This window comes from Apus apus, chromosome 2 (assembly GCF_020740795.1).
Source record: "Apus apus isolate bApuApu2 chromosome 2, bApuApu2.pri.cur, whole genome shotgun sequence".
Classification (NCBI taxonomy): domain Eukaryota; kingdom Metazoa; phylum Chordata; class Aves; order Apodiformes; family Apodidae; genus Apus; species Apus apus.
In genome coordinates this window covers 82,785,043-82,807,990 of record NC_067283.1, presented here as the reverse complement: position 1 = coordinate 82,807,990, position 22,948 = coordinate 82,785,043, and the positions used below count along the sequence as shown (strand labels likewise).

General features: G+C 38.3%; 1 protein-coding gene across 8 annotated transcripts in view; it reads right to left on the bottom strand.

Moving 5' to 3' along the window:
* SEMA5A (semaphorin 5A) overlaps positions 1-22,948 on the bottom strand; it is a 327,683-nt gene that overhangs the window by 262,106 nt on the left and 42,629 nt on the right. For 3 of the 8 annotated variants that reach the window (XM_051611957.1, XM_051611949.1, XM_051611959.1), the window contains exon 1: positions 17,588-17,624. The exons of the other annotated variants lie outside the window; for them this stretch is intronic. The gene's annotated coding sequence lies outside the window, so the exon portion shown is untranslated. Of the gene's footprint in view, positions 1-17,587; positions 17,625-22,948 lie in introns of those variants that run through there. 8 annotated transcript variants of the gene reach the window in all.

Below are 22,948 nucleotides of genomic sequence, written 5' to 3'. Positions count from 1 at the left end.
TCTGTTTCACAAAATGGCTTTCTTTATGTATTACAAAACACAATAAGGCTTTCTGAAACAAATGGGATCAGAGACAAAGAAAGGGGGAGAATTATCTGTCACACAAAAATGGCTATGGATGGATTTTGACACTTGCTCTGCTCAGACAAGTAATAACACAAGTTCCTTCCCCACTCATCAAAATGGGGTTCCCAACAAGACAGACTTACATGACAATGAGGGTAAACTCTTGTTTGCAAGGCAATAACTATACTTGATCCTCAAGAACACCAACCAAGATGAAAAATCCTTTATATTTATTGAAATATCGGATGTTCATCCCCTCCCACAGAAAATCTAATACTTATGCTTTAAGACACACGGCAGAAATTACTCTTTATTGAAATGCATTGTAGGTATTGGACTTCCTGAACTTCAAGCATACGATGTAGCAAATCATCACTCCCAACAAATCAGCTCCCAAACAGAATCATTCTAGTAAAAACTTGACTCATAGCCCACTCTTAAAAGGTCTTCAGTTTTTTACTGCACTCTTTTAATTATCTAATTTTACAATGCTCATTACTTTATTACTTATCTTGGAACATCACCTTATGCTCTCATTTCAAAGAGCAACAAAAACAAAGGTAAGTTGTCCCCTGGAGTTCTTAAACATTTTTATGAATACCAAGGTTCAGCAAATTAAACTTCAAATACCATGGCAACTCTTCTGAAATTCTTTTTAAATATATAATCTGCCACACTTTGGAAGGCAAAGTGTTTTCTCCAACAGATGTTCCAACCAAAAACTGATTTTAAATGCTAGTACCTCATCCTGCAGATGGCACGCTTTGAGTTGCCTCCCGATTTTTCTATGAAAAAAAATGTAACTTATTCTTGCAAAACAGCTCTAACAACCACTTTTATGTAATGGATTATTAAACTGAACCAAAAGGAGGACTACGTTTAGAATATAACAGAAAGCTGCAACTCATTGAAAAGAATTGCTTAAAGCCCACTTGAGATTTATTTTTACTAAACTCTCACTAAAGTCCTAAGAAAACTTGATAATGTCCAGCTACAAAAGGAGACTGTATGCACAGTTATCTCGATGGATGCCAGGATCCCTTTCTGTTGCACTGTTTTCCCCTTTCCTAGAACACCAATTTAAATATTAAGGAGTACCGAAGCAAAAGAAAGCATCTCCTCCTAAGTATTTTAAGAATAACTAGGGACAGCTGGGACATCTAGAAATACTCAGAACACATGTCCAGACACTGCCAGAGTCGTCCTCCTTTGTGCCAGACTTCCCATGGGCTGAGTAAGCTCTGAGGCACAAAAAGGTTACAGTGAAGAAGGGAACTAGAGACCAGAAACAAGTTTAAACTGGCCCAGCAGTAATAACAAAGGCACATAAATTTCTATCACACTAAACTTTATTCTAAAGAAAAAAGGTTTACCTTTTCTTTTCCTTTTTCACATAGATTGTATCAACAGAATTTCTTGTTTACAAGTTGTTGTTTTTTCATACAGCAACAGGAAAGTTTTTCAAAAGGAATGTGAAAAAGGTACATAAATGTGAACACTGCAAAATTAGAAAAGCCCATAGCTGAATCCACACTGAGAACACCAAAAAGTTTACCCAAAGATGCTTTGTGAAATAACTAGCATTTTACCTCTCTGAAAATTCCCTGAGAAATTAAATAATTTCCCAGAGGTCTGTAATTCCCTGAAGAATAATTGTCAAAAAGCACTAGAATTCTTTATATTTTAAAATCTTTTTGTTGGTTTGGGGGTTTTTTAAGGGCTAAGGCTGTTACTCTTTCCGAATACAGTTGTGAGGAACTTCTTACACCATCAGTCACTTTCCTAAAGCACCCTTTCCCCTGCCATCTCCACTGACTTTCCTCACCAGATGAGAACAATGGGCAACATATTCTTTGCAGAAACAAGGCAATTATCAAAGTCACTCGACATGTTAATGTGCTGGAGGCTCTGACAGTTTAAGGCCATGGATCGACATCAGGGTAAGGAAGACTACATGCAGGCAATTCTCTCATGCCGAAACATGCAAATCAGCTAAAACTCAAGACCTTTTATCTGATGTACAAACAATCTTTCCACACACATTTTCTGAAGTCTGGTCTTTCATATCCACCTATGCAAAATGTGCTTGAAAGGTGAAATGCAAAGGATGTGCAATTACTGCAACATCCACCACTGTGAAACACAGTTGTGGCCTCCTCTTACTCATTCAGATACATGGCTGTAAACAAGCATTTTCCTAGTACATCTTTTTCAGTGAGACACTATTTCCACCCGTGCTTAAAAACAAAAATAATAAATTTTTCAAGGTCCCTAAATGGACTACATTCTCTTCTCCCAAAGCAACTGCCAATTTTGCCCCCAACCTACCTTTTTAACTAGCCACTGCTGCTAATTTATGATCAGGCCTTCCCCTCATTCAACACCTATTAAGAGAAGCTGCATGTCAGCATCTGCAAACCTCTGTTCCCCTATTCATCCATGCACTACTTCGCTGATGCCTTGAAAAAAACATAGCACAAGCAGTGCTGTTTAAAACACAAGACAGACTTGTTTAACTATTCCTGGGTACTCCTGTCCATTCATCATCCATTATTTTGTTTTAAGGTGGAAACACTTTTCCACATTCCAGGTTTCCTCAGTGGTTAACAGAACAGTTCTCATTACAGCTCTTCGTTATTAAAGATCTGTCTCCCGCCCTTTGCTTGAGAACACAAGCATGACATTCACAGACTACTTCATATGATAATTACCTTTTCAAAAGAAAATATTCAATAATAAAATAACCTTCATAAAAATCTGCATTTGTATATTTATAGTGAGCATACTCATCCAGAAAATAAAACATTTATATGGACATATTTCAAAGTGATGGAGTGCCATGCAAGCAACCCGGTATATGTAAGTCACCTAACACAAGGGATATACATCAGAAAGGGAACTACTGGAAAATGGCAGACTTACCTCAGCTACCAGCACAACTGTGAAATCCAGGATATATTGGGAGAAGAAATACAATCTGTTAGCTTTGTTTATGTTAAAGGGTATTATCTTTATAGAGATACAGTCATCTAAGATAAAAAGGTTTGCTTTTCATAAGAGCAGAACACCATAAATACATTGTTGGATTGTGGATGAAAAGCTGTATTAACTGATTAAAAATCAATTTGCATATGGCAAGAAAACACAACAATAAAGTTATCAGGATATAAAAAAAACATATAATGGCTTTACACACTTGCCAGAGCCTACCCTCCTATATTAAAATTCCTAATAAGTTAGTAGAAATCCTTAAAAAGGGAAAACATCAACAGGCGTAGGAGATGATGTTTAGTAAAATTCTTCATATGAAGAACAAATCTTTTTTCAGTAAAAAATTCCTTTAAGCAAGAAACAAGAGTTAACTTAATATTTCCTATTTATGCTACTGTTATTACACCACTGTGATTAAAGATAATTTCAAGAAGGAAGATGAAGTAGTTCCATACTAATTCTCATTAAAGAAATACAAGTTTATTGAAAACCCAATGAAAAGGATTCTGAAAGATGACAAAAAACTCATCTCTGTATTCAGTGCCAGTAATTCTAGTATTGATTTCAATAACCTCAGTAATATATTCTATTTTCTGTAGCTGATAAATATTGAGAAAATATGAAACTGGAGTCACACTGATCACCAGAGTACACTTGTACAATTAGAAAAAAATAGTTACAATTTAGAAATAAGCAATAATTCAGATAAGATTACCTCTTATAAACCATAGGCATTTAACTGCTGTAGCTTAATAAACTAATAAATTATGCATCTGGAAGGGCTGCAGAGGATCACTCTGCAGAAGCAAAAACAGGAGTGCAGAGAGGACAAGACCTAGCTGCTGTGAAAGGAACAGTACCAGGTGAGAGCAAGCAGAAGGCAGCTGCTCTGGACATTAAGGTCCTTGGTTTCAATGCCTGAGAAAGGCTGGACACACTAGGAAGGCCCCACAACACAGCTCCTCTGTGTATCTTAAAGAAACAAACCAATACTACAAGGCTTTATAAGATCATCTTCAGGAATTTTTTTTTTTTTACATAACAATGCGGTCCAATATATCTATACAACACCACACTTTTTTTTGGTGCTAAGGCAGGAAACGAAGAATTGGGTATTTCCTTCAGCTAGATCTTTTTCCTTAAAAACCAAGTAAGCAATATAAAAGTCTTCCTGGCTCACCACTCATCTTCACTAGCAACCCTCTAAACTCATTTCTATAATGCTCTTTCCTAAATAAAACAATGCCTAGTCACTTACTGTAAAAGTGTTACATATTCAAAAATGCACACGAAACACCTAACATTAAGGAGTATCAAAAAACCCAAAAATGTTAAAATAAAACATTTTAACCTATTAAAACAAAGGTTTGTCTCTGCCTTTAAGTAACTCAAAATATGTTACATATTAATTAGATGAGTATGTATGAGAATACAGCTCATAACATTTCCAGTTGCAGTTTATTTTTTCTTTTTAAAAGAGGAAGTTCATGACTTACCATGTTTGAGCTTTTAAGCTAAGATCCCGCTACATATATCTCTTGTGTATCTTCTAAGACCAAGTGTTATCGTTTAGCATCAAAAGTCACAGATGGTTTGCTACTGTAAGTGTACAGCAGATAAGAACAAATACACATCAGGACTGTTTCTCTGTATATTAACTCAGCAAAGTTTTTAGCGTGATGGCTATTTTAAAGGTTACAAAGAAGAAGGCATTACTCAGTTATCTCTAACTTGCATTTCCTATGCATTAAACTTACCCAGTTTCAATAAAAACGGGATCTGCTCATCGTTTGTGCATCTGAAGAGTTTTTCCCTATAAAGCTGGCATTCCACCAGCTTAGAGACTGCCTGCTAAACTGCCCATCTTGGCTCACGTTACGAAAAACAGGAATAGGCATGCTCTTGTAAGGCACTGAGCCAAACTGAGTAATACCTTGCAATTTATATAATTACAGAAACCACAAACTTGCCGAGATGCATATAATGAAAAAAGTAAATTTATTTCTATTTCCATTTTTAAAAATGTGACTCTCCAGTTACTTACTCAGGATTTGATTTCATGAGAATAGATCAGCATCTTTTAATTTCTAAATCAAAGAGCATTCCATAACAAACTCAAGTACATCATACTCTTAATTCCTTACATGCAGGTTTTTTAAAAAAAATATTCTGAAACAAACTGATACTGGGGGTATGCAATCAAAAGGGTACCCCCAGAAATAATCTCCTCATCACCTTTTTTTTTTCAACTACAGGGCTTCATTATTTTTCCCTTAACACTAAACATTGAGTATTTACTTAATGCTTATAAGATGCAATGCGCTAACTTCGGTATTATCAACCACTATTACACTCCTCATTAAATGCCCTAACAGCAAGAGGCCATTAATACTACAACTTGCCAGTCAAAGCAATTAGTAATTCCAGTTCTTCTAACACATTAATAGGGGACTCGAGTACAATGGCTAGAGAAAAGCAAAGAGGTGTGAAAGAATACAAGCATCTTCAGAATACACATTTAGGTCTGCAATATCATACCACATAAACACACAAAACCCCAGTTTCTAAAAACCTGTGCTCCTGTGGTGTGAGTAATACCGGGCAAAAGAACCAGCCCCATAAAAAGTCAACCTCCAAAGCCCACATACAGATTACGGGAAATTCAAGATTAATTATTCCTCGTATAGCAAATCACCACACGCTACCAGTACTTCCAGTGATATAGATACAGAAAGTCAGTGACAGTTATATCTTGATTTCCCATAATACTAGAACAAACATACATTCCCTGTCCTAATGGCCACTGGCACGTTCTTCAAATTCAATACTTCACCAACAGACTTTCAAGATTTGACATCTACTATGATGACAGAAATTTATCTGAGGCAAGCCAAGTTTGACTTCAGATGAAATCTTCTCAAAAGTAACTTCTGAACTAACATTTATTTATAGCAGAAATTGATCTGTAATGCAGGTGCAATGATCTTCATGGGTTTTGCTTGGGTATTACTTAAAATTATTCTGCTAGACTCACACAAATTATTCCAACATGACTCAATTATTTCACAGTATCTGCCTTTTTTTTTTTCCAAAGGAGACTGGAGTTAATAAAACTCTGCTTCCCCTAACTTTACATTTCTCCAGCTTCCTATGTCAAACAGATAGCAACTACTTAAGCAAAACAAAATGAAGCCTGCTGGATTTCTAAAGTTCAAACTCCAGAGTCATAAGTTTTCCATCATCTTACATCCCCCGCTTTTCCAACATCTTGAACTTCTAAAACATCACAGCAGACTTTAGACAAACATGGCTCACCCTTGTGTTCACATCTACTGGCACAGCTGCAGTTCAACCATTCTATTATCCATGCCTATACACACAGATGCACACAGTGGACAAGATTATACTTTTCTGAGTCAAGTACATTTAGTACTTACTACTCCCTTTTAGTCCAGAAGAGAGCAACCACATATATATATATATATATATATATATATATGAAAATATGATCCAGTCAGTTCAAGATCCTCCAACATCTACAGGAAGCTTAAAACTTACCACTCCTGACTTTGCATTGAAAAGCAAAGATAAAAATCAAAGGACAACCAGACTACACTGGGTCCATTCTTTCTTATTGATTCTTTATTCCAGCAGCATTATTCCCTGTGCGTCTACTAGTTTACTGCCAAAAATCCATTGTGTAATTAGCCTGAAATATACAAATTAAAATTCCCTGTAATTGGACTCTACTTTCTTATCCGTTCTTTATAGGAGAAAGATCTCTCCTCCATCTCTCTTCCAAACAAACATTTCAGAAAAAATACTGAGTCTTAAAAATCCACTGCACATGATAGAGGAAGAAGCAAGTACAACCCAAAAGATGCATGTACACAAGATCAACTGCATGCTGTTGAAGCTGGGAAGTAAGAGGCGGGGATATAATAAGCAATTATCACAGGGGAGTAATAAACCACTTCCACTTGCCTCATGAGTTCCAGCTGATAAGTTTGGGAAAGTGTCAAAGCATTAGGGATGTACTAACAATACCCTGCATTAGGCCTAAGTGTGTTCAGCTGCATACTTGCTTCTGATTGAAGTCAAGTGTCAGAACATCCAAAATACATCTCAACCAATGGAACGGGCTGCCTGTTCCACACAAAACAATAAATCACAATGTTAAAAATCACAATTTCCAGTTCTTTTTTTGTACTTCAAAAAAATCTATGCAATAACATTTGTCAGTTATAAAATAATGATGAGAATTACACAAACTAATTAGCCAATTATTAAATATAAATATTCATCTTTTCAAACTACTTTTTGCATTCTGGGAAGCAGTTATCCACTGAACAAAACACACTAATATATCATGGGGGGATGGGGAGGAGGGGAAGCAATAGAAGTGTTCCACTGAATGAGTTTATTTAAAACAGCTGTTTCCTACTGAAAAAAAATCAGGGAAGTAACAAGCACAAGTTTTGGTTTTATATTTAGAATAGCCAGACCAGCAATTCACAGGAATGCATAAAGTTTGACGCAAGCCATGCTGAGATGCGATGCCTTGGTAGGGTCACAGTTCAAGCAGGGACAGTATAGCATACGCCAACACCTGAATTTCTGCCAGTACTGAAACAGCAGTTATGACTAAAAACCTCATCCAGTTTTGGCCAGAGTAGAACGTGACAAACTAAACTGGATTTAGAAGTTTAAGGGAAAATAATAGCTTGGTTTTTAAAAATAGTATTTTTAAATCACTTAATCCAAGCTAGTATATGAAGTTTCAAATCAGATTTAAACCCTTAATTGGCAGGTATCTGTAATCATCTGCTTCTTGTTTCACACTTCCCAGCATCCATAAATACACTCGTTCTTGGAGGTCCTGATGATTCCAGCAAAGATAGAAACAATCTCTCAAAAATCAACACTGGCCTGGTACTGGAGACAATCCAATCAATTACTCAAAAAGCCCAGAGCACTAGAAAGTACACTATTATACTTACAGATAGTTTGGGTCCAGCAGAGTAACAAGAAAGGCATTTGCACATCACTGAATTAAGTTAATAGATTTGCTTGGCATTCAGTACACCCAGCTTGCAACTTGGCTACACAGCAGCACCCTAATCAGAAGAGAGTGTACACATGCACAGAAAAAAAAAAAAAAAAAAAAAAGGCCAGAACTACCAAAGAGAAATGAGACATGGCTTGTTTTTGATAAAGTCCAAGAGAAAAATTCAAGTACAGTTAATTGACATGACTATCCTGGTCATGTACAACCACCATATATGGTATCTCTTGTGGAGTCCTCAGCAGCACAAGCTTTGAGGACATTTGAGGAGAAAAATTAAAACCCAAACCTTCCAAGTAAGCAGAGAGGCCCTCAACTTAGATGGCAACCACAGACAAACACTAGCTGTGGGCCTTATGCAAATTTGCGTAATAATTTCCTCTGAACTGCAGATGGAATATTAAAAACTTAAGTGGCACACTCCTTGATACAGAGCCAATAAGGCAGTGGAGAAGCGCCCTGCCTATCCTCATGAACTCATACAAACAGGGAACATGAAACAGATTTTCGCATTATTGCCTTTTCATACAGGTGGAAACAACGAGCAGTCAAACACTAAGGATTTTTTTTTAAAGAATATAAGTCAATAGCAGAAATGTGGCTTGTCAGGTACTAGGAGGAGGCAGATGAGCAAGTGATAAAGAAGTGTTCTGTTCCCATTTTATCAGGAAAAAAAATAAATCACATAAAATACACACTAATTCCTCCTATCGGGACTGTGTCACAGTAGCAGGTAGCAAGACACGGTCAAATACCAGCTGATCAAGTGCAGCTGAAAACTAAGTGTGTGATGGGCCCAGTGAGTCCCTAGCAAGGCAGTGGCCACAGGAAGGAAATGCTGACTTTCTACAAGTTCTGCCTCTGGCTTCTGAAAGTGCTACACATAAATCAGTAAAATGTCCAGAAGAGAAAATACTATATTTTTTATATATCTATAAAATTCTCATTTTAAAGTACTGAAAAAAGTTCAGTGCAGATCTGAACTGCAGTGCAAGCAAATTTGTTGGATTTATTTATGAACATTCTGTTCTTGCACAAACTAGCACTACATTCCTGCAGTGCTGCTGGTAATACTGTAACTTTCTAGCTGTAATACTATTTAGAAAAAAAAAAACAACCACATTTAAAAAACTGCTTAAACACACTACTGTGTGTTTAATGGTAGGCAATAAACATCATGAAGTAAATCTATACTTAATAAAAATCTACACAGCCATCTTTTGATCTGTTGATCAATGTTTTTTAGGATTCTTCCTAAAAAAGGAAGCCCAAATTTTTGAGAAAATGGAAGTTTATGTCAGTAACAATTGTGTATCCCAAACAAAGATCACAGACCACAATGAAGTTTACCAGGCAAATATGGACAAGCACCATGCCATTTTCCACTTGTTCATTCTTAAGTGTCACTGCCGTATTGCTAAGTATTGCTGCTATGACTAATTCATCATGCTAATTATTTCATTTTCATAATTTCTTTAAAATTCCCACAACCTTATTTCAAAGGACCAAGTTGCAACTAAATGTGGTTTTGTTTGTTGTTTGGTGTTTTGTTTTTCTTTTCTAGGTGCCAGCTGGCCAGAACTTAGTACAGATGCTGAATATTTTGTTTCTCTTCAGGGTGATACGTTTCCTCAGCCAATAGCCTCGATGTACTGGCACTGCAATATAAATCTTGGTATGGACACCAGTCATTCTACAGGCTTGATCCACAACCCAACTCCTCATGCTGATAAAGTCTGTTCTGCAAGGGGTCCAGCATGAACCACCAGGATTTGGCTTTTAAAGAAAAAGATCACAGACATAAGCATATCACTGCACTTCTGTTTGAAGATTTCTTCTTACCTTTAAAATCATGATTAGAACTTCTCTGAGTGGATACCAGGAAACTCAAGTTACAGTTTACAAAGACATGAAAATTACTTTCATGGGTGGATGCAATTTTATAATGGCCAAAATCTTAAAATCAAACCCAACACCTATTTTAAGAGTTTAAAACAGCTGTAAAATACTGTATTCTAGGTAGCCCATTTCAGAAGCCACAAACAGATCATCTAGCAACTCTGCTCAGATGATGTGGTCTTTTGAGCTCACAATTCAAAACCATTTGTTTAAACAAACATTAGTTTCATTCACTACGTTTCATTATAAGATGACAAGAAAACTGGTAAGTAATACAGGAAAACTGAATGTGCAAAGAATATGGACTTGTCTACATTTGTCTACCTTTACACCATACGAAAGTAAGACTTGTTTCATTACAGGTAACCAAAACAATATATTGAACAAAGACCTGTTAATATTAAAATATTAAAAGAAATGCATACAATAAATTCTATCTTTACCCCTTTTCTTGTACACTATTTCTTATCTTTCTTCAATCTTTCTTCCACTGAGAAAACTACATCATACAGCCATAAGTTACAAAGGAGTTAAAAATGTAAAAGACATGTTAAGTCATCTAACTTCAACTCTGAGTAGCACAATATTGCACTGCCTCTCAGACAATACAATGCATTTCCAGTGAGACTGGCTTATTTATATGAACTTCATTTAAGTCTTGTACAAATGGTAGCTGTTCGTATAAAAGCCATGGAAATAAATAATTCCCTTTATTGCACTGAAACAATATACTGCATATTTTATAACCTGACAATCTCTGTGAAGATAACAGACTGGATTCTTAACACAATCGTGGACTTACCATCAGCATTTTATTGAAACAATTAAAAATGTGAAGTGATTTGAAGTACAGCTATGCCTACAAATGCTACCTTGTTATAAGTAAACACATGCCACTGGTATAAAAAAAAAATATTAAGAGCGCAGCCTTGGTTTTCCATACCATGCATCTAACTACCATTTCTGAATATAGTAAATGGGCAAGGCAAACACCTTCTTGTTTTGCTTTCCTTGGGTCTTTCACCTAGCAATACAGAATCGGAAAACAAACAAACAAAAAAAACAGTTTATAAGGTCTCCTGAAAAGTGCAAATGCAGAAAAAAAAAAAAAAAGAACTCCAAAACATGCACTGTTATTACTTTAATCTCAAAAGTATTTATCCAATACCTTCTCAGGGCAACCGTTTTATTACCTACACATAAAAAAACCAGAATGAGACAAAGCGACAAAGGTAACCAAGTGTTTGTTTGTTGTTTTTTTTTCTTCTCACCACACACCTGCCCCCCCACCTCCTTAGCCTTTGGGCATCTTCCATGTGCACATCCTCAGAGTTGCTCTATGATATATTCACTTTTTCAATCATCCCAAGAGGTTGCTCTGAAAGCTAAGAGACTATCAGAACGCAGAAGCACTGTTACCTCCTTTCCCCTCAAAGAGAATACTAAATCCAGGTTAGGGGATATGATGGAATAAAAAATGTTGATGGACAGCAGCCGAGGGAACTTCATATTCCCTTTGGAATAAGTTAAGAAAGAGGGATTTAGTCAAACTCTTAAATCTTTAAATGCTAAAAATGCTCTGCATATCAATACTGTTATCTCAAAGAGGTTAGTGCATGCCGCATGGAATCAAGCCAATGGTCTGTCTAGCCCAGTGTTGTGTTTCCAACAGAGCAGTCAAAGATGCATTTCAGAAATATCACAGGCCAGAACAATTTTTATAGCTTATTGCCTCCTATTCCTCCAGCATCAGAAGCTCTTGAATTAATATTTTTACTATCTATTTATGGACCCATTGTCCATGAATTTAACAAACCCCTTTTTGATCCCATCTGACACTGTCTCCATTACCTCCTGCAGCAGCAAGTGCCAGGCGTTCACCACCATCTGGAGCTCCATCAAAGTGTCAACCTTCTCTCAGTTCCTATATTGTGGAAATTAGTGAACAACAGTGCCCCACTTTCCATACTGTGATAATCTAAAATGCAGTCAGGTCTTCTCTACAAAGTCTGTTCCACTCCACCATGAGAAGTCCTTGGCCTTTTTATTTCCTCTTCCTACTGCATTTATTCATCTCTTTAGAACTACTCATCCATCTCTACAGCTCCAGGTAAAGGGGCTCAGTTATTCACTGCAGCAATATCAAGACATTTTTTTTCCAAAGATTTGGTAAGAGAAGAAAGGAAGTACACCTCACAGCTGCGTGGCTGTTGTGGTTTGGGCCTAACGTGACACCAAAGAACCAGCCATTTGGCTGCTAACCAAACTTACACACACACATATTGTAGGATGGGAAGGACAAAAGCCAACTAGAAGCTCATGGGTTGAGACAAAGGACAAGGAGGGTTCTTCATCAATTAAGGTCCTGGGCAAAACAGACTCAATTTGGGGAAAAATAGTAATTTAATTTCACACTAATCAAACACACCCAGGACACAGACAACACACAGAGCAGGGCTTGCATATGTTACCCCACCCCTCCCTTCTTCCCGGGCCCAAATCCCTTTGTTGCCAGTTTCTCTCCGTCCTTCCCCCCAGCGGCACAGGGGGACAGGGGATGGGGTTTAGAGTCACTTCACAGGCTGGTGGTTCCTGCTGCTCCTTCCTCCTCAGGAAGCAGGATTCCTTACAGTCCTGCCCTGCTTCCCCACGGAGTCCCTCCCATGGGAGAGAGTCCTCCACAAAACTCTCCTGCATGAGTCCTTCCCACAAGGTCCGGAGCTGCTCCAGCCTGGACTCCCACAGAGTCACGGGCTGCTTCGGGAACAGCCACCTCCCCTGGCACCGGGGTCTTCCACAGCTGAATAATCCAAGTCGACTGGCAGCAAATGCACATTCATCCCTCCTGGCACCTTCAGGGAATGTTCCACCACATTGCTCCATGAGTGCAGGGGGACAGCTGCCATCTCGCCATAGGTTGCAGGGAAACTTCTGCTTGGGCACCTTCTTCCCCTTCTTCCTCACCAACCACCAGCACTGCTCTGCCTCTCCAGCTCAGCTCTTTTTTTCAACTGCTCCCTCTGCTCAGCTCTTGTATCAGTTCTTTTGTATGTTAATCACAGATGCGCATCTACTGTCTCGCTAATGGCTCCTCGGCTGGTTTTGGAGCAGGGAGAGCTTCTCAGCTTCTTACTGGAGCTACCCCTGGAGCTCCTCCCCATTACCCAAACAACCCCCACCAAACGAGTACACTGCCTTACCCCTCCCTGGACAAAAGCTAGCATTAGGTTCAAAAGCTAAAATAAAGGCTCTAAATAAACTCATTATGCTTATCTGCTTTTGTATTCCATGTATGCTGAGCAGTTCTCAGGAAATGACTTCTTTTTCTTTGCCCTTTTAGGAAAAGTTCTTCATAATCTCTCTTCTGAACAGACTGAAATACTTCTTCTCTTCAGGAGCAAAACAAAAACAAAAAACAACTGAAATTTGGATGTTATTTTTCAGCTATTTATGCTTTCTTACAATCAACACCATTTTACCAAGCAAACAGATTAAGTGAACTGTAAGGTAGCAAAAGAAGTCATCATAGCAATTTACCACTGATTGGAAAAATATTCTCAGGCAAATCAGTCATTAAGTGCTACAGATTTGGAAGGTGATATAGTGTTAATAATTCAATAAAAAACCACTTTGAGCAATAAAAGCTTAAGGTTATTTATTTAACCAATTAGATCCTTTTTGGCAGCATCTCTGCTTTTGAATAAACCATGTATGTTCTTCAATTAATCATGAGAACTGAAAACTACAACTCTGCAGTCTCTACCTTCCAGTTAAAGATCTAAACTGCACAAGAAGCCCAAAAGATTGGGGGAGAAAAAAAAAAGCATAATTTACATTCTCTCTCAGTGGACAAAAAGAGAGCTGGCACTTGAAGATGTGCTAATTAGCAAAGCTTGGCTACTAGTGCTTAACTATCTGTTCCTCGTGCACCACTTTCTGAATCCACTGGGAGACAGGTACAAATTGCACCTCTAAAATTTTATAATCCATTAGCATGCATATGAGGTGCGTCTTGTTACCACTGATGTTCAACAGTCCCCTCTGATCTATGAGAGAGGCAAAAAGATGCAAATCATAGAATGGCTTGGGTTGGAAGGGGTCTTAAAGGTCATCTAGTTCCAAACCCCCTGCATAGACAGGGACACCTCCCACTAGTCCAGGTTGCTAAAAGCCCCATCCAACCTTGAACACTTCCAGAGCAGGTGGCATCCACCAACTTCCCTGGACAACCTGTCTCACCACCCTTACAGTAAAGAATTTCTTCCTAATGTCTAATCTAAATCTCCACTCTTCCAGTATGAAACTATTTCACCTCAACCTGTCACTACACACCCTTGTAAAAAGCCCCTCCCCAGCTTTCCTGTAGCCCCTTCAGGTAGTCCAAGGCCGCTATAAGGTCTCCCAGGAGCCTTCTCTTCTCCAGCCTGAAAAGCCCCAACTCTCTCAGCCTGTCTTCAGAGGAGAGGTGCTCCAGCCCTCTCATCATCTGTGGCCCTTCTCTGGACTTGCTCCAGGAGCCCCATGTCCTTCCTGTGTTGGGGGCTTCAGAACTGGACACAGCAGTCTAGGTGAAGTCTCACAAGGGCTGAGGAGGAGAATTGCCTCCCTTCACCTGCTAGCCACAATTCTTTTGATGCAGCCTATGTATAAATAGAATACTACACTGAATCACCATGCATATCATATATTAACAGCTTTATTTTATAAAAAACCTCGGTGTGACAAGTCATCTTGGCAGCCTAAAGTCATGGGGGTTTTTTTTCAGTGTTTTGAATGCTTCAGTTCTGCTCTTTCTCTGTCCAGAGAATTGGTACACATCTCACAGTCCATATAAACCACTTAATTCTCTAGCATAAATTTTAAATTGCTTACAGAAGTGTCCAACTCAAATTCTGTGTTTAGGGTCTCTTCTTCAGTGAGACAAACAAACCAAACTCTCCAGAGTGCACCCACAACTGACCTTACAAGCTGAATACTCAGTTTTCTTCTATCCTTTCCATGAAACATTCTCAGATTGGCTCTGCTTATTTGGATAAAAGCCAAAACAATCCATTATAAATTAATCGGTCTGCTTCTATCTGGTAACTGAAATGGCCGAAGCAAATGGATGAAGAGGAAACATAAAAGATGAGGGAACCCAGCCCAGTCATGGCCTCCACTTCCACAACTCACAATTAAGTTGTTTCTTTAAAATTAAGTCTTTTGATATTTAAACTCGGATTTCATGTAAAAAACAGAAGGTAACATATATTTACTTTAAACGGTAGTCATCCTAACAGTAAGGATTAGGAATTGGAAAAACAGTCTTTCTAATGATAATTTTTAAGAATATACTTCACTTTCATGACACATACTGTGATCTGTCAAACTGGCTTATGAGAGAAATCAGTGAATGCAAAAGCAACACAGATCCTATGTATGTACCTGAAATTACAACAGTAAACAAAAATAACAACTCATTTTAAAAATCTAAACAAATTCCACAACAACAAAATCCAACATGTACACACACACAACTTTTCCAGAGTAAACTAAAAATTTTGCCTCAAAACCATTTCATTTTATCTTAACCGGTAAGATTACTAATTCTGGTGGTTTAAGGTATATTTTTGGCTTTTTTAAACTAATCTCCTCAACTCTTACGAGGAAGGCAATCTGCTACTGCTCCCAGAATTGAGCATCTGTTCTGCTAAATGATGATGATTTTGTCCCACTGTTTCTCAATGACATCCAGACTAAGAGTGCATAACTCTTGTGAATATGTAACTGAAGCTTTCAAGCCACCAGCACCAGGTGTCAACCAGCAGTTTCCTCCTTTCCACTTCCAAACAACTCATCTGCCTTTCCATTCCGTTTTTTTCCAGTGATGTCTTTTTGTTCTCACAGTTGCTCCTCACTACCCATCATAGTGTTTTCTTTTTCCTTTCAAATTCAAAACTCCATGCTTCAATTTAGAACTTGTCTCTCATTCTTCTACATGCGTCTGCTATGAGGCCTCCTCACACCAGCTCTTCTGCAGGCTGAACAAACACAGTTCTCTCCGTCTCTTGTCTTCCTTACAGGCTCCAGCCCCCTGACCATCTTCTCTTGGCTGTCCACTAGATTCACTCAAGTTTACCAACACTCTTCTTGTACTAGGAGGGACAAAACCAGACACAGTATTCCACAAATCCATCCTCCTACTGGCTAGATTCCCATTGACCTAACCCAGGATGCTGCTAGCCTTCAGCACTGTCAGGGCACATAACTGGCTCATGTTCAGACTCTTGTCAATCCACCCCAGATCAATTAACTCTAAGTGAAGTCACCTTAGTTGTATTACATTTTTATCCTCACAGTGACATCTGTGTATATATTTATCCAGATTTTCCCAGCCACAAAAGTGATGCTCTGAGCTACTTTATAAACTTTGTACTGTAACTAAAAATAAATAAATAAAATCTATTTGCAAAGAGTTATTTGAGTAGAAAAGCTAACCAAAACACAAAGGTATTGTAAAACAAATAAATCTAAAGCTTTACACAGACCAACAGGCACCCTAAAACTTATTTTTCCATTTCTATGGTACTAGGATTTTGTTGAGCATGCAAGCTTAGAATCAGTGAAATGAAGCTAAATTGCCAAACTATTACTTTTAATGACTAGCACCTTGCACTTCCAGTCAGGTTAGTTGCAGAAGGGTTTTCAAAATAATTTTTAAGTAATCATCCACCAGTGTTCCTGAATGTTTAAATGTTTGACAAATCTTCTGATGAGCCTGTGTGAGCATAAATCATTTAAGCAGATCCCATTTCTAACTTTTCACTTGCAATTGATAAGCTTTGGAGAAGCTTTGTTTTCCCACTTCAATATACAGTAATTTCATGATTCCAAAGAATGTCAGAAGATGCAGACATCTGAACCAGTCACTAACAATTTTACAAACATACAAACATATTCTGAAGACTAAGGGATCAAAACAATGTGATCAATGTAATTATTATACTTGCAGGATATAAAAGTAATTTCTTACTTCAATTAATCCAATATAGTAAAATACTTATATCAATAAATATAAAATACTCTGTCTTCATTTTAGCATCCCACAGTTCACTGGAACATAGCAAGCACTAATTAATCACATAAACAGAACAGAAATTATCCACATGAGCGCTGGATTAATTAATTAATGTACTTACCACTTGAGTTATAACATTTTTCATTGGAAGTGCATTAGCTTCCAGCCTCAGTGCTAAATATTTAAACTTGCAAAGTTTGAACTTTATACCTCAGAAAAATTAACATGACAAACACAGACAGCTTTCACAGTAAATTTTCACACTGATCAATAAACTTCAAACAAATCACCATCTTAGTCTCAAAAGTCTTGTCATCCATCACATTGTAGATACTATTTTTGAAAAATAAGAACTATTTTCTTCTTTAACTACGGTCTGATTTTTTTAAACATACAGCATTTTTTTAGTACATTAAAACCAAATAATTTTCAGAAGTCTGCATGACTAGAACTACTCCACAATTTCAACACTGTTGTCACTGTAATGAAATAAGAATAGTAACTCTTACTCTAGGCAGTTCTTATGGCTCTCACACCATGATCCAGTGATGAAAAATAAAAACAAGCTAGTCAATGGGCAAAGAGAGAAAAGCCCACAGCCAGCATGCAGCCACTGCAGCTTTGTAATCCCCTTCCGAAACTGAACGCTGTCCAAAGCAGAGAGCTTCTGTTCATGCTAAGGGCAACCTGGATTAATGGATGTAGAAAGAAGAAAAGGATTTATATGGGTGCCTGTACTTAATTCACACTGCAACCACAGGAAATATTTGCATGTCCCCTTAATTAAAATGCAACATGAACCTTGTATTCAGTTGTAAAATAATTATGTGCTTATAAGAGAGTAACATATTGTAGTGACAACTGTGATACGCTTTCAGGCCTAACACATGCAAACAAAATATTACATCTATGCAAGCGCACAATCTGATAGTGACAGGCATTTTTTAAATGTCCTAATCCAACATTATCTTTGCAAGAAAAACCAGGATCAACCCTTTTAATGGTGTTTTTGAAGTCTTCTGGTCTTCCAGAAGATGTATTTAGAAATTTAGAATCCAGAATTTAGTGGAGAAACATTTAGCATGTATATGCAATGCCTTCAGAAGTAGTTCAGCCCCACCATGCAAGATACCAGTGTAAAAAAATCACAGCCAACTCTAGCAACAGGGGTATAACAAGACACATCAGCAGAGATCCTCAAGGTAACTGTAGAACGGTCACCTCATATTTGGAGATGGAGAGACCAACATTCATGGGAGGCAAACCCCCCCCGGTCCTGGCAGCGCCTCTGGAAGCAGCCCTTGCTACAGGCAGGAACACTTTGCTTCTGAGCTGCCGGCACCCGAGGTGAGGCCCTCCAGCCCACACGGGCACCATCACTCAAAACCCACAAGGTCAGTCTGACCAGGAGCTAATCCAGCTGAAAACGAGTCCTTCCGTTTCTACTTCTGGTCTTCCCTAGTTCTGAGCATGAATCAAGAAGACGCTAGGGACAACACCTGCTAGCATCAGCACCTACCACTGCCTCTTGTAAAGCACAACCTGAGAAGACACAGCATGCTAGCACAACCGCTTCTCCTCTCCTGCTGCTTCCGTAGCACTGGGGTTGTTCAGCAAGTTAACAGCGAGTTTCAATGACTCACCAACCACAGTAATCACCTCAGCCAGCGTGAGAGAAGCCCAGGGCCACACAGCTGGCAGCAGAGGCTTTGCAGGACGGAGATGGAGCCCTTCCCTGTGCACATCGTACCCGGAGCAGGCGTCAAGGTGTGGGGCAGCAGCGGGGGGGCTGCAAGAGCTGCCCCGCACCGGACACAGCCGGTCCCAGCGGCTCCAGCGGCCCCAGCGCAGGGCACAGCTGAGCCCCTCAGCCACGGGCGGGCGCCTCGGGGAAACCTGGGTCAGAAAGGGCAAAATGCTGCCCGGCAGCCAGGGCTAAGGGGAACAGGGAGAAACAGCCCTGCCAGCCCCCAGGGGAGAGCGGGAGGAGCGAGGAGGGGCTGAGGGTGCCCCGGCAGAGATGGCCCTGTAGAATAGGGAGAGATGCCAGGAGCAAGAGAGGGCAGCTGGGTGGGCACCCGGCAGCCAGCCAAGGTCAACTCACCACACATCCATGGTAATTACCCTTAGACCAGCTGAAACCAACAAGAAAGCATGCCACAGCGCTCTCAAGTGTGGCTGTACACCATTGTGTTTCATCATCTGTACTTAATGCAAAGGCAGACGCACACAGTGAATGTCAAATTATCAAACGAAAACATAATTTCAGGTTCCTCTGTTGATTTAAGCCCGCAGGAGTTTTGCAAATGATGCTGCAAACAGTGCTGGCAAAATAGTGCAAAAATAAGCCAGTCTCGAGGTCACGTATAACATCTGCAACTATTTAAAACTCAGCAGATCTCAAACAAAGACACCCTGGGTTCTTTTTAAATTACACAACACTACGTTTTCCTTCTTCCCCTCCCTATTTCATTGTAAGAGCTCATATCCTACCATTATCAATATCCATCATCCAGTATCATAAGTACCATCAAATTTCCAATTAAATAAAGCTTTGATTTCAAGGAGAGATTACTCCCATTTCTATTGAAAATGTGTGCCCTTTGACAAATCGCCTATCCCAAATGGATTCCTAACCAAACTAGTAACCAACTTCTACAAGGCTCTGAGAAGCCTTCTCTAGTGACCCAATATGAAGAAAGTACTCAGCTGCCAAAAAATCTGAGAAATTGTTAACATGCTGTTGAAGTACTTCAGTGCAAGAACATCTGCTGCTCAGTGCAAGAAGGAAGAAGAGTGGAAATGCTGAGACCCACCAACCACTTCTAACTCAAGTAGGTAAGCAGACATTCCCCCACCAGAATGAACAGTTGAGTTTAGTCTTATGTCAGACCAGGTATTTCAAGTTGTGCTACCTCTTCAACTAAATTGACTTTTACTAGCCTGAATCAACACCAGACGTAGTAATAATTTCCTTTAGTTTTTCCATCACTAAGGAAAGTATTTCCACTAGTAAAGAAGACTGCCCTAAGAAAGGTATTGACTAACGGGCGAAGTAGTTTGAAAAATGTTATATTGTAATTTACATATCCATACTCTTTAGATTATCTCCTTAAAGGTGCAGTCCATAATAAGAGGAAAATCAAGCATTTTAGCTGTCACCACTGTTACTCTACAATGCCTCAAACAGTAGAAAATATATATACTTTATATAGAAACAGTTGGAACCACTCACCATCAAGGAAGAAACAGCTGATGAGATTTTAAAATTGGGAACAGGAGAAAAATTCAACTCCTTCACAGAACCTACAAACTAGAAAAGGGTGGAGCTAGACAGCCCATATTAGATTACAATTAATTTTATAATTTAAAATATTAATCCCAATTATATGTTGTCACAGAAGTCTACATGAAAATCACTGGCTTAAGTGAGGTCAAAAATAAGAGGCAGGTGAAAAGAGGAGGTGAAGAAAAGGTACTACCAGTCATGTTTTTCAATTTAACTTCTCGATTCAGCAAGTGTAGTAACTCTCTTCTAGGGATGCTTTCACTTGTACTCAACTGCTGGTCATACCAGCGTGCTGGGGCTTTCAAAATAAAACTGTGCCAAAATTAAATGCAAAATGAAGAATGCAGTGGGCTACTGTGCCAATAAACTCTGCTGAGGAAATTATTTTGGGGTTCATGTTCCACAGCTGCAAGGATAAGGCAAGGGAAGAGAGGCCAGCCCACTAAACCAGCCAAGACGAGAGACGGTGGATCAGACGACAGCAGCAACTGTTTTGGAGAGGTGCCAGCAGAAGGAGGCAAGCATACCTGAGAAGAACTTGGGAACCCCTGCTCTGACCAAATGCTTGCCCCCATAATGATGTGCTTACACTACCATGCTGAAACACAATGGTCTCAGTAGAAATCCCCTTGTCTGCACATCAGCTGTCCCAAGTGGCTATTGGCCAGGTAATGGCAGTTATAACATAAGCACTCAGTAGATATGTATTAATTTTATTAGTACAATATACAAGAAAGATTTTTAAGTTATTTAATCTATTGTTTTCTTTTAATATGTATTATATTGAGAATCACAAAAATATTTTATTGCATATTACTTACAATCTTATGAAAAAACCTGCCAGCACTGGAGGTGAACGTACTTACTCATAAGCAGCTTTCCAACAGTTTAAATTAAATCTATTAGGACAGTGCTAACAGCTTAGTGTTTTAAAAAAGGAGTTGTCATAAAAGTTACTACATTACTAACATTTTACTAAAATCTACTTTGCCAGGAAGCTGAAGGGGTCAGAAAAATGAGTTAGGGATGAGTAAACCAGAGCAACTGCTACAAAGAAAACTAATTCCCTTCCCCCCTTCAACCCCACCTCCCTTTGAGCTTAGGTCCAAATAACAGTAATAAGATTTTAATTTAATTGAGTTTAAAAAAAAAAAAAGTTCCTCACAACCATGCAATTATCGTATAAGAATATTCACATTATATGTGAATGTTCTAATATGCATTCATGGGGAAATTTATACAAATTAGTTTTGTAACAGTTTCAGTATTCTGGAATATTAAAAAGGGTTCCACTACTAAAAGAGATGTAATAGAGGAACAGGAGGAGTGTACATTTATTAAACATTTTAAACATGTTTGTTTTTTTTCATTTGGTCATTTGCTCCTGAATGTTTTTTGAGACAGCTGTATAGAAAAAAAAATACTAAGTTGTCTAAATATATCAAGACACATACTGACTTTATAAAAAATCCATTTTTACTATTTTCTAAGTCATACTTTCTTGCTAAGTTATACTCAGTCTCATTGGTCATTTTAAGTACTAAGACATCAGCTCAAGAGCTACCAGGTGTTTCATCACGGCCCACATATTAACTATCCTGATTTTGATTTTTTGAAGAAATCAAATGGGATTTCCTCTAGCAGAGTTACTGCCTTTGACAATATTATCCTTCTAGTGTCCCAATTTTACAAACAGTAAACAAATCCTTCAATAGCATTATGCAAATTTGTAGCTTCACTGATAAAATCCTATGTTCCAGGGTACTACAGAAGCAGCAATTTTCCTGTTTTCTCTATGTATGGATACGAAGTTACAAGTGTATAAATGCCTTTTTAAAATAATCTCAGCCTCATGCATTTTTTCCAGCAGGTATCTTAGGCATCACAGCAAGTTATACAAAAATAAAATACCACTGATTAGCAATCGCTAACGAAAAGTAGAGTTTCCATGCTGAAGCATAGAAATGTCACACCACATCTGCCCGCCCCCCAATTTACATCACTGGCTTTTGCACCTCAGACTTTCTTTCTTTTGGCAAAAGGCCTTTTCTCACCTTTTGCAAATAAAAAGGTTACTATGTACACTCTTCAAAAACATAACCAGAAGGCCTATAATCTTTATTTAATATATGACCTCTTTAGAGATTTGTCTAATCCCTAGTCTTAACATGGATTAGAAACCTTTAACAGAGAAAATCGAAAAGCGAAGAAATTTTCTTATCTTTTTCAGAGAATGTCTGCATCTGGATTCCATACTTGTTTGAGGCAACATGAAATGACAAAGTTAAACTTTGTAAACAATGAACATAGGAACTGCCTTAAGAAGGTCTATACCTAGTTTATCTTCCACTGAAAGTATTAACAGACTAAAAACTACTTTTTCCAGGAAAGCATGAAAACACAATTCAGCAATAATTGTAAGCATATTTAAGAAGTACACTAACTATGCTGAATTAGATTTTAACCATGAATGCACACTTTTCTGAAGTAAGACAGTAGTTTTGACACCAGCTTAATGTATTTTGCTGCAGATGCATTCAAACTTATGGGTTGTGCTTTAACATAAATCACAAGTTCAATT